Consider the following 9084-nt stretch of genomic DNA (forward strand, 5'->3'; position numbering starts at 1 on the left):
TTCAAGTGATATAATCGCTATTACCCATGCAATTGAACACGTGCTGTATAGGGAGTTTTACAGAAGTAAACATAATCTGATGATCTCTTCATTTCAGGATTTATTCATACCAATATAAATTTCTTTAGATAAATGTAAATCGATAATTTATTTATTGATTGTGATATTTATAGATTTGCTTTATCCTACATACACAGTTATGACGCCATGGTTTGCAGTCATGCAATATAAATACAGAGCAGTATTATGCAAGGTCGGTTGTGTACTTTAGTGTCATCTATTCTCACACCACATAGCATACCTCTCTAATGGCTTTTTAAGAGAGCATCGCACGTCAGGTTTGTTCAGAAGATAATGTATTGATCGAGCCCCCGAAATGTACTGTTTTATTTCTATAGGTTGAATGAGTGTGATACCAACGCAGATCTGGATCCACTGATTTCTGACTTGAACAGTAAAGGCAAACTGACTGTCACCGTGACGCTTGGCTGAGTAAGATATATCACTAATTTTCATGTCTATCCTCCGATTGATTCTTCGGCCTCTCTCTTGCATTCCACCGTTTCAAAGTAGGCTATTTTGTATATCCATATTTTACTCCGCCCAATCGGTACCCAAGAATAAACAATACACACAATTTAAGCTGTCTTTTATATGTTTATTCTGGCCTGATTAAAATGCTCACGTCCACCAATAGGTTTGGTCTTGGTCTGTGTAATGAATTCGGGAACTAAAATATAGAGAAATGACTCCTCGCAACCATGTGAACATGCTTAGTAAAAACGTACTTATATAAGGCAAAAACGCTCATTGTACTTCGTCCTCTTTTTTTAAAAAAGCGATATGACCTTAATTTTATATGAGAAGATCGAGAAAAAAATTACGTATCTTATTCAAGGTCTAATTTAAGAAATGTTTCAAAGATCATGTAGCATGCATCTCAGCAAAAATAAGCTCTACTTAGCACCGTGGCGAAAAGTAGATAGATGAAATAGGCTTCTTACAATATTCCAATATCCATGAGTTTATATATACGAGTATGTATTGGAAAGAAATTCTTACGAGTCACACTTAAACAAAAAACATGTTAAATATGAAGAATGTTGTTGTGGCCTGCAATCCTTTCTCATCAAACTGCTTGTATATTCTCACTTTCGTAATCAAAAACAAAATAAAATGTCATTAAGCAATAATGTGATTACGGTGGGTGATAGGTACGGAGTGTAGGCCTATCGGTATGTTTTCTTCCTCTGCCTGCTACCTTGGTCATGATCTTCCCTGCCTGAAATGTAATGCTTGTAGTACCTTTCAGGAAAAAAATACCTCACTAATGTCTACAAATCCTTTAGAATTATTAGGACCTATGTACTCAATTCAAATCTAATTTTGGTTTTACTAAATGATATCATAGCATTTGATCATTGTCAATTTCTCTCCAATTTTAACATACTGTACTTTGAATCCATTACATTTTAGTTACTGGTTGAAGGTTAAATGAAATCAAACAAAACATCTATATAAAAATGATTATAAATGATATATTCGTTAACACAATATGTGATATCTGACATAAAAATATTGCCATCTCCGGAAGCTTAATTTTTTAACTATTATCATAAAAATAACAATTGCCAAATTTAACAGCAAATCATCCATTTTTTAAAAATCGTATGTTGTATATTTTTTCTTTCATTCACATATAGTTTTTAATATTTATAAATGATTTCTTGTATTCTTAGAGATTTCCAAGGTAGTGATTAATTGGAAGATAACGCACGAGTAACATGTGATTGGACCGTCAAGCATAACGTGTCAACATTGTCAAGGTGACCCTCATCAGACCACGTGATGGCAGCAGACTACTACGGAGTCCGACTTGAAAATGAAACCTGTCGAATGTGGATGCAACCAGGGCAATCAGGCTACCCGATTAGCTAATCATACTAATTGGAGGATCATTAGAGTTAACGGTTATGGCATACAGAATCTTAAGCAATTATTGATTATACCCTGTCTTGATACTTCATGAATAACTTATATTTGTGGTCGAAGCACATGGAGCCCCAAAAATTTGACGCCTTGTGTGCCCTCACCATTTAATATAATAAAAAGGGGGCTTTCTGATGATGGAAATATGATGGATTATTATGTTTAAACAGTCTATGCAATACAAAATACAGCATAAAATTATACAGCGTACAACCAACAAGCTATGTTTTAACTTGGGCTCCTTCATTTCCTCATTTCCAATTTTACTGAAGTCCTTAATTTACAAGTAACTACAAACATATCAAGGTGATTTGATATATTTTATGAACTTATGTGTATTCGAAATACGTCTGTACAGTGATTATCATTACATTTCTTGTAAATAAACCTGACAATGTGGAACGAGAAACGTGAAATATGAAATGAACCGAACTGAACCAAGATGAATTTAAAGTTATTTAACCTCTATCGATTGTTTAATAACGTTCCTGCGTGTGTACTCATATTGGCTATTATGTAATGATGATGATAATATATTGCATTGTACTATCATAACAACGTCATAAGGAATATCATCCGTAAGGATCTGTTGATATATCCTTCATCATGGCGATACAAGTATTATGCGAGAGTTCAAAAAAGATTTCCGGTATCCCAGGATATGTTTCATGAACGTAATATTGTATAGAGTTTTTCCTGTTTAACTATCTATCCATCCATTGTTTAAAAAAATGTTGAAAATACTGTGTGTAGATTGTATATACTTGATGTAGAAAAGCTTTAGTCTTATTTCTGTCCTATCCAAGAAATTCTTTCTTTTATCGATTTTAGTATAGAACATATTTTTTTTCTAAATTTAAACATTACAGTCACGTAGTGAACATTCCCTTTTCTTGATAAGATGTACGATCTGATAAAATGGACATGTGTGCTAATATAACATAGTTCGTATATTATCTATTTTTTAGAATAAGTTTTATTTATTTTGTTTGCTGTTCAGACAAATGGAAATATAACATTTATAAACATTGAAATTTGTGTTGACATGATTTAAATTGTGCATTATTAACTTCTGTATGTTGAACTACATGCCATGAATGATCAATACATCATTGACGTGTTGTTACATGGTTGTTAGCCCGTGAATCTGTCTACATGAACATAATACCAAGTTTGATGAAAAAACATCATTATAAAGTATGATTATATTTTGCGGAGCATGTATGTGATTGAAATTGAAAGGATACCAATTTGTCTATCCAATATACTCTTACAAATTCGTTCTATGTACTATGTCTATATACATTATAACACAAAACATTTAACATGAACCATACACGTCGTACTATTATTATTATTAGTATTGTTTTCACCCTGAAGAATTTTGTCATTATATCACTTCCCAGAACTTCGATAAAATCTAGTGTAGTTTGTGACATGCATGCAACAGTTATTGATGTAGTAAGAAAGAGGAATTATTCATCTAGATCTATTTTTTATATTCATGATCATGAGCGAATCTTGCGTATATTTAAATACATTTTTGGCGTGCGTGGAACGTTCATTCCTGTTGTAAGAGAGAGAAATTAGTCAGCTTATTTCGTTTTAGTATTCTTGATATTCAACTAATTCATGGCCAGATTTGTGGTCTCCCTGTCAAAGTCATTTATGTAGCAAGAGAGAAGAATGAGAAATTTCGATCTCGTAATAATATTCTGGTATTAAACGAAGCAAGTTCAAATGGTGTATACCTACAATCTAAATTTCTTTGAGACATGCATACAACGGTCGTTGCTGTAAGACAGCAGGTAAGCGTGACCTCACCTCCCTGAAGACAGAGAGTACTACGGAGAGTAATAGGCCTACGGCCTACAGAGAGAAGTAAGACATTACATAGTTTGGAAAAGGGCGTTTGATGGAACACTTCTCTCGATTGACAGGATCATTGTCATTTTATTTAGTATCATTAGAATGTGCGTCTATTTCATATCATAATGATGCAATTTGTGTAAGTTATGTTTACATTTGTATATGATCAGTACACCTGAATAGGACATAGACACATGTGATATCTTGTCAAAGGTTTATTCTTATCTAAAATGACAATTTCTTTCAAGTTTTATTTTAAACATCCATCGCTCCTGTACAGTGTTTTTACCATAACATCTTATAAATTTATACTTTCCATTTATGTCTGTATTGTAATGATCGTTTCCATTAATGCCTGTGTTGTAGTGATTTTGTCAGTTTGTGTGTAGTACACCTGAATAAGGGAAGGTGAAGTGGAGTCTTGCAATGTGCGTTACGTTGGGAGAGGTGTATTCTCTTTGTTCGAGCTGTACTGAAAATATCGTTGTTCTTAGAGGCTTTTGATTGCCTTGAGACAATCTGGAATCATCTGAAAGCCTGTGAATTCCTCTCTTTGTTATACATGTATTTCCAATGTTCATACATAACTGCTGGCTGTAACGTGATACAGACGTACACCTATATATCCGGAATGTGTTGACTATGTAAATATGTAAATATGTAAATATATATATATATATACACATATGATGTTCTCATCAAGGAATCACATTGTATTAATTCATGTCTTTGTACAAACGTTTTATATCTGAATTTATTTTGCAAATATAAATGAGAGTGTATACTTTTGTATGTGAATAAAGTTGTAACAAATAGTATGACGAGTTTAACAGAAGGAGTTGCGAAATATGGAATTTGTTGTAAGAACAACAAATGTTTATAACTATCTCATCAGAAGTTGTAGAGATAACAATTGAATGTATTTATCTAAGCAGTAAGACCTACACAATATATTAAATGTGTATCATTTGCTTTATATTATTTTGTTATCGTGTCGTAAACAACTAGCTGTTCTAAGATTTAATCAATAGTCAGCTTCAGGAGGACAACAGTTACGTTTATTTTATCTGTCCGGCCGGACAGATCTATGTTGCTCATCCAAGTACATTGTTATTATTCGTCGATTTCCATTTGTATATATTGTGAGCTTAATCAGCATGATTAGAGTTTCATTTAGACTGACCATAGTAAGTTTCATCATTGGGATATCAATAATTTGATGAACCACCGTAACCCAATATGTACATATATTGGTAACAGGTAATATCTCATTAAAAATTAACGGTCAAATTGAGATTTCCCAGAAGTGCAGACATTCCTACATATAACATATTACTAGTCGTTTTTAAATAAATCATAACCCTAGGAAATTGTCAATTGAAGGAAATATAATCCATTTGACTTTTACCCATACTGACTTTGTACCAATGTTGTTTATTGTGTTGATTATATGTGTGTACATAATCATAAATATATGAAATTTCAGAGGAATACACAATTGTAATAACTGTTTACAAGAGAAAGTTCGATCTATATAACTGATCGAACAAATGTAATTTACAATTTTCTTGTTGAGAGAGGGTAGAAGAGGATTTATCCAAGAAATTGAATACAATGATTATGCAAGCCATTTACATTTTGAATTATCACCTTAGAGCATTAATGACGTAAACTGGAATAAGACCGATAAAAGGTGGGCAACATGAAGAAAGAAAAGGGCAAAGCGCTTTCCACAGGATTGGAGAGTGTGAGAAAGAGAGAGAGGGCGTGGCGTAAGTAGACACTGAAATGTGGGGAAGGGCCAATAGAGAGAGAGAGAGAGAGGATGGAGAGAGAGAGAGAGAGAGAGAGGGAAGAGAAAAAGAGAGAAAGAGTGAGAGAGGGAGGTCGGGAGGAGAAAGAGAGAAAAAGCAAGGGAAGAGAGAGAGAGAGAGAATAAACGAATGAAATACAAACACGCATACAAAAAACAAGAATACATTATTCTCACATATTTGGCAAGATATTAATCTGCCACTCTGCACCCAGGTGATAAATTGGTACCGGTGGGAAGGACTTCCTTAAAAACTGTGAATAAACGAAATCAGTAGCCTAGCAGAGTCTGGGTATGAGTGCCGTGAGCACCTTGCGTGGATTATGTGCGTTATAAAAATATCAAATAATTGTATTTTTATTATTATTATATTTAACAAGGAAAAGGACCACCTGTCAAAGTAAATGGGCAGTTATCAGAGCTGACAAGGGGCATTTCTCATACCTCAAAAGGGGCACTCATTAGACCTGAAAAGAGGTATTTCGCATAATGAAAAGGGGCATTGTACAGAGATGAAAACGAGAATATATTACTATTGACGAGGAGCACTTGTCAAAGTAAAAGAGGCCCCTGCAGGATCAGAACAGGGGTAATTATCCGAAGTATAAAGGGGCACTCTACAAAGTAAAAGGGGGATTTGTGGTTCTTGATGGAGCGGGTGGGGAAGGGACCCTCGAGACCCCCCCTACCCTTATTTAGTGCCATCCCTATAATTTCTTGAAATATATTAGATAAAACACTTCAGGGGCAAGGGTTTTTTGCCGAATGTCTGTGCAGTCCGTTATATACGTGAGGTTGAATTGTCACTTTTTTCACTTATTTCATAAATTATATTAGATTATTATGTTATCTTGTTTAGGATGGTCGACCTGGTAGAGTGTTTCCATTTTCATTTCTGTTTTATGTCTTTCGGAGTTTTCTCGTATTTCTGTAGCCAGGATTGTTTGCATTAGAGCAGAATTGATTAATACCCGATTGTGCACATGCTTACACGCTCCAAATAGTTTTCCATTGTAATTTTACTCTTTAGAATCTATTTGACAAACATGTTTTTAAGCTTCCAGGCACCCACGTTCTTCGTGTTACTACCAATGATCATAATTTTTTTTATTGTAAAAATCTACCAGCGTGAATATCTTACAAATCATTTCAATCAAGGTACGTTTTCTTTCAGAATGCCCTTTTCAAATGTGTTTTTCTTTTTTTCTTTTACCCTTGTTAAAAGCCCAGCCGTATGAAATATTTTATTCACCAACGTACTATGGCATGATAAAAGGTGTGTGAAAGTCCATATATCATGGTAGGACTGTTGAAGGTCGTGCCAAAATTTGTGTGGTTTACATATGAGGTCACTCTACTGTCTCTTCCCTCCCCTTATATCTCCCCCCTCTCTCTCTCTCTCTCTCTCTCTCTCTCTTGTGTTGAAAAGTCCAGGGTCCATGAGTAAACCCATATTGCGTACACAATATAAACTAGGAAGAAGAACAGAAAAACACTACACACAAAATGAGTTCCATAAGACGATTCTTTTTTTTAATTTACAGAAGAAAATTCGTTAGGCTGTGAAGGGCTGTGAGCAAGGTAACTTGTAGAATCGTCAAATGTCGGGTGATGGTATTGTCTTCAACTTAACATAGAGAGCCTCCCTTCTACATGATGTAGTAATGACATAATTATTTCATAGGCTATAGTGATTTTAAAGAATATTGATATAATCCCTCTTGCGCGTCATCATGGACAATCAGACCATGTCGTTCATACCGATGATCTACTTTAAGCACACTCTCAAGTTGATTCACCCTCCTGATACAAGTCAATTAGGAAGTAATTGCCCGAAATGTCACTGAGTAGAAACGGAGTAGGGCTAGGCCTACATTACTTTTAGATATTTGTATTATATGCTTCATTCGAATTTCATGACTGTTTCTTCAAACATTGTTGGGCAATTAACGTTGAGTTGTAGTTCCCAATTTTTTTTCAGTATTAATTTCCTTAGATTTAGATAACAAATAAACACAGGTATAACAATTAGAAAACGTAACGAATATAAAAAAATTATAAACGTAAACAAATAGCAACTGCGAAACCTAATATTTTGAATTATCTAGATTCGCTAGTTTACTAGATTTCAATGACTGAATTATGGGAAAAGTATTTACAGATGCAATATGGCAGTTGATACATATTGCCTCTACCCCATCCCAGTCGTTTGTTTACAACAATTCCCTTTCTGTCTTGGGACAGACTAAGGTTTCAAATTGTTGAATGGAATGCCAGGCTACTATATGACTATTTCAGATTCTGTCTATTCATACATATATATATATTATAATTGTTCAATCATCTATGCACTCCCTCCCTTACCCGCATGCCACATCGATCACGCAACTCCCGAACATACACCTGTTGTTTACATGGGTGAGCATTAAAGGCAATATGTTTTCTATGGTGGTTAGCTGTAGTTGTACGTATTTCCCTCTGGTTACGTTTTTGGGCCTCATGATCCGGCTGACGTGCATTAGGTACCTGCTCATTATCAACAGATTGTGAAATACACACTCACGCAACCTATGCCCTTCGTTTCATTTCCATCAGGGGTTTTCCGTCTCTTCTACATGGAAATATGATGGACCGAAGCACATTTGTGAAAAAGGAATCTGGGAAAGACTGATTTCTAGATCATTTTCTTCGTCACACTGCATGTAGCATCTGACCAAACTGGATTCATGACCCAGAGACAAACTCTCCTCTTATCTTGCGAAAGAGACATTGTAAACGCCTTTATAACACGTTCTAGAAGAGACCTCTCGTGTCACTTGTTGCCAGTTAGTTTTATTTGAACTGTGTAAGCTTATGTGGGAATCATTGTAGCTCGGCTATAATTGGATTAATATTTCTTAGGAGAGGACTCGACTCCTCATTCCACGATTCATTTCGCATAAAGCAGGATCTAGGCAAACAGTGAGTATAATAATTATATCATTTTTGATTCGTTACCCAAATTTTGTTGATCAAAGTAACAGCCGCCTATTATAAGCTCATCGGAATAGAGTCACATATAATCCATGTATATATTGCAGAAACCCTAATCCGAAGTATATCTCATGAACAATTTCACGTCAATAATTTAATTAGCATTGTGAGAATGATGAGAGGTGGGACTATACCCATATTAGCATGACGTAATGTCCTTAAGTCTATACCTGGTCAAAGGCATTTTGGCTCGGTAAGAAAATGGTCTAGGAACGTGAGCCGTAGCTGTACTTTGAAATTGCATAATCATTTCTAAGTTTATTCCGAAGTATTTCTCGTAATAATGTTCATGATGCTTGACTATGATTGAGTGATATTAAATTTGTATGCCATGTTTATTTGTTCACACAATGTATTTGTTTCTGTATGTGTTTGCACTT

At 34.7% G+C, this 9084-nt stretch overlaps 1 long non-coding RNA gene across 1 annotated transcript; it reads left to right on the forward strand.

Annotated features, from left to right (window-relative positions):
- The first annotated feature begins 404 nt into the window (after positions 1-404).
- On the forward strand, positions 405-2286 carry LOC115926376. Its single transcript, XR_004065055.1, has 2 exons — positions 405-492; positions 1740-2286. It is a non-coding gene; the product is annotated as an uncharacterized LOC115926376 (long non-coding RNA).
- The last annotated feature ends 6798 nt before the right edge of the window (positions 2287-9084 follow it).

The sequence above is a fragment of the Strongylocentrotus purpuratus genome, unplaced genomic scaffold (genome assembly GCF_000002235.5).
Source record: "Strongylocentrotus purpuratus isolate Spur 01 unplaced genomic scaffold, Spur_5.0 spur5_scaffold_2, whole genome shotgun sequence".
Taxonomy (NCBI): Eukaryota; Metazoa; Echinodermata; class Echinoidea; order Camarodonta; family Strongylocentrotidae; genus Strongylocentrotus; species Strongylocentrotus purpuratus.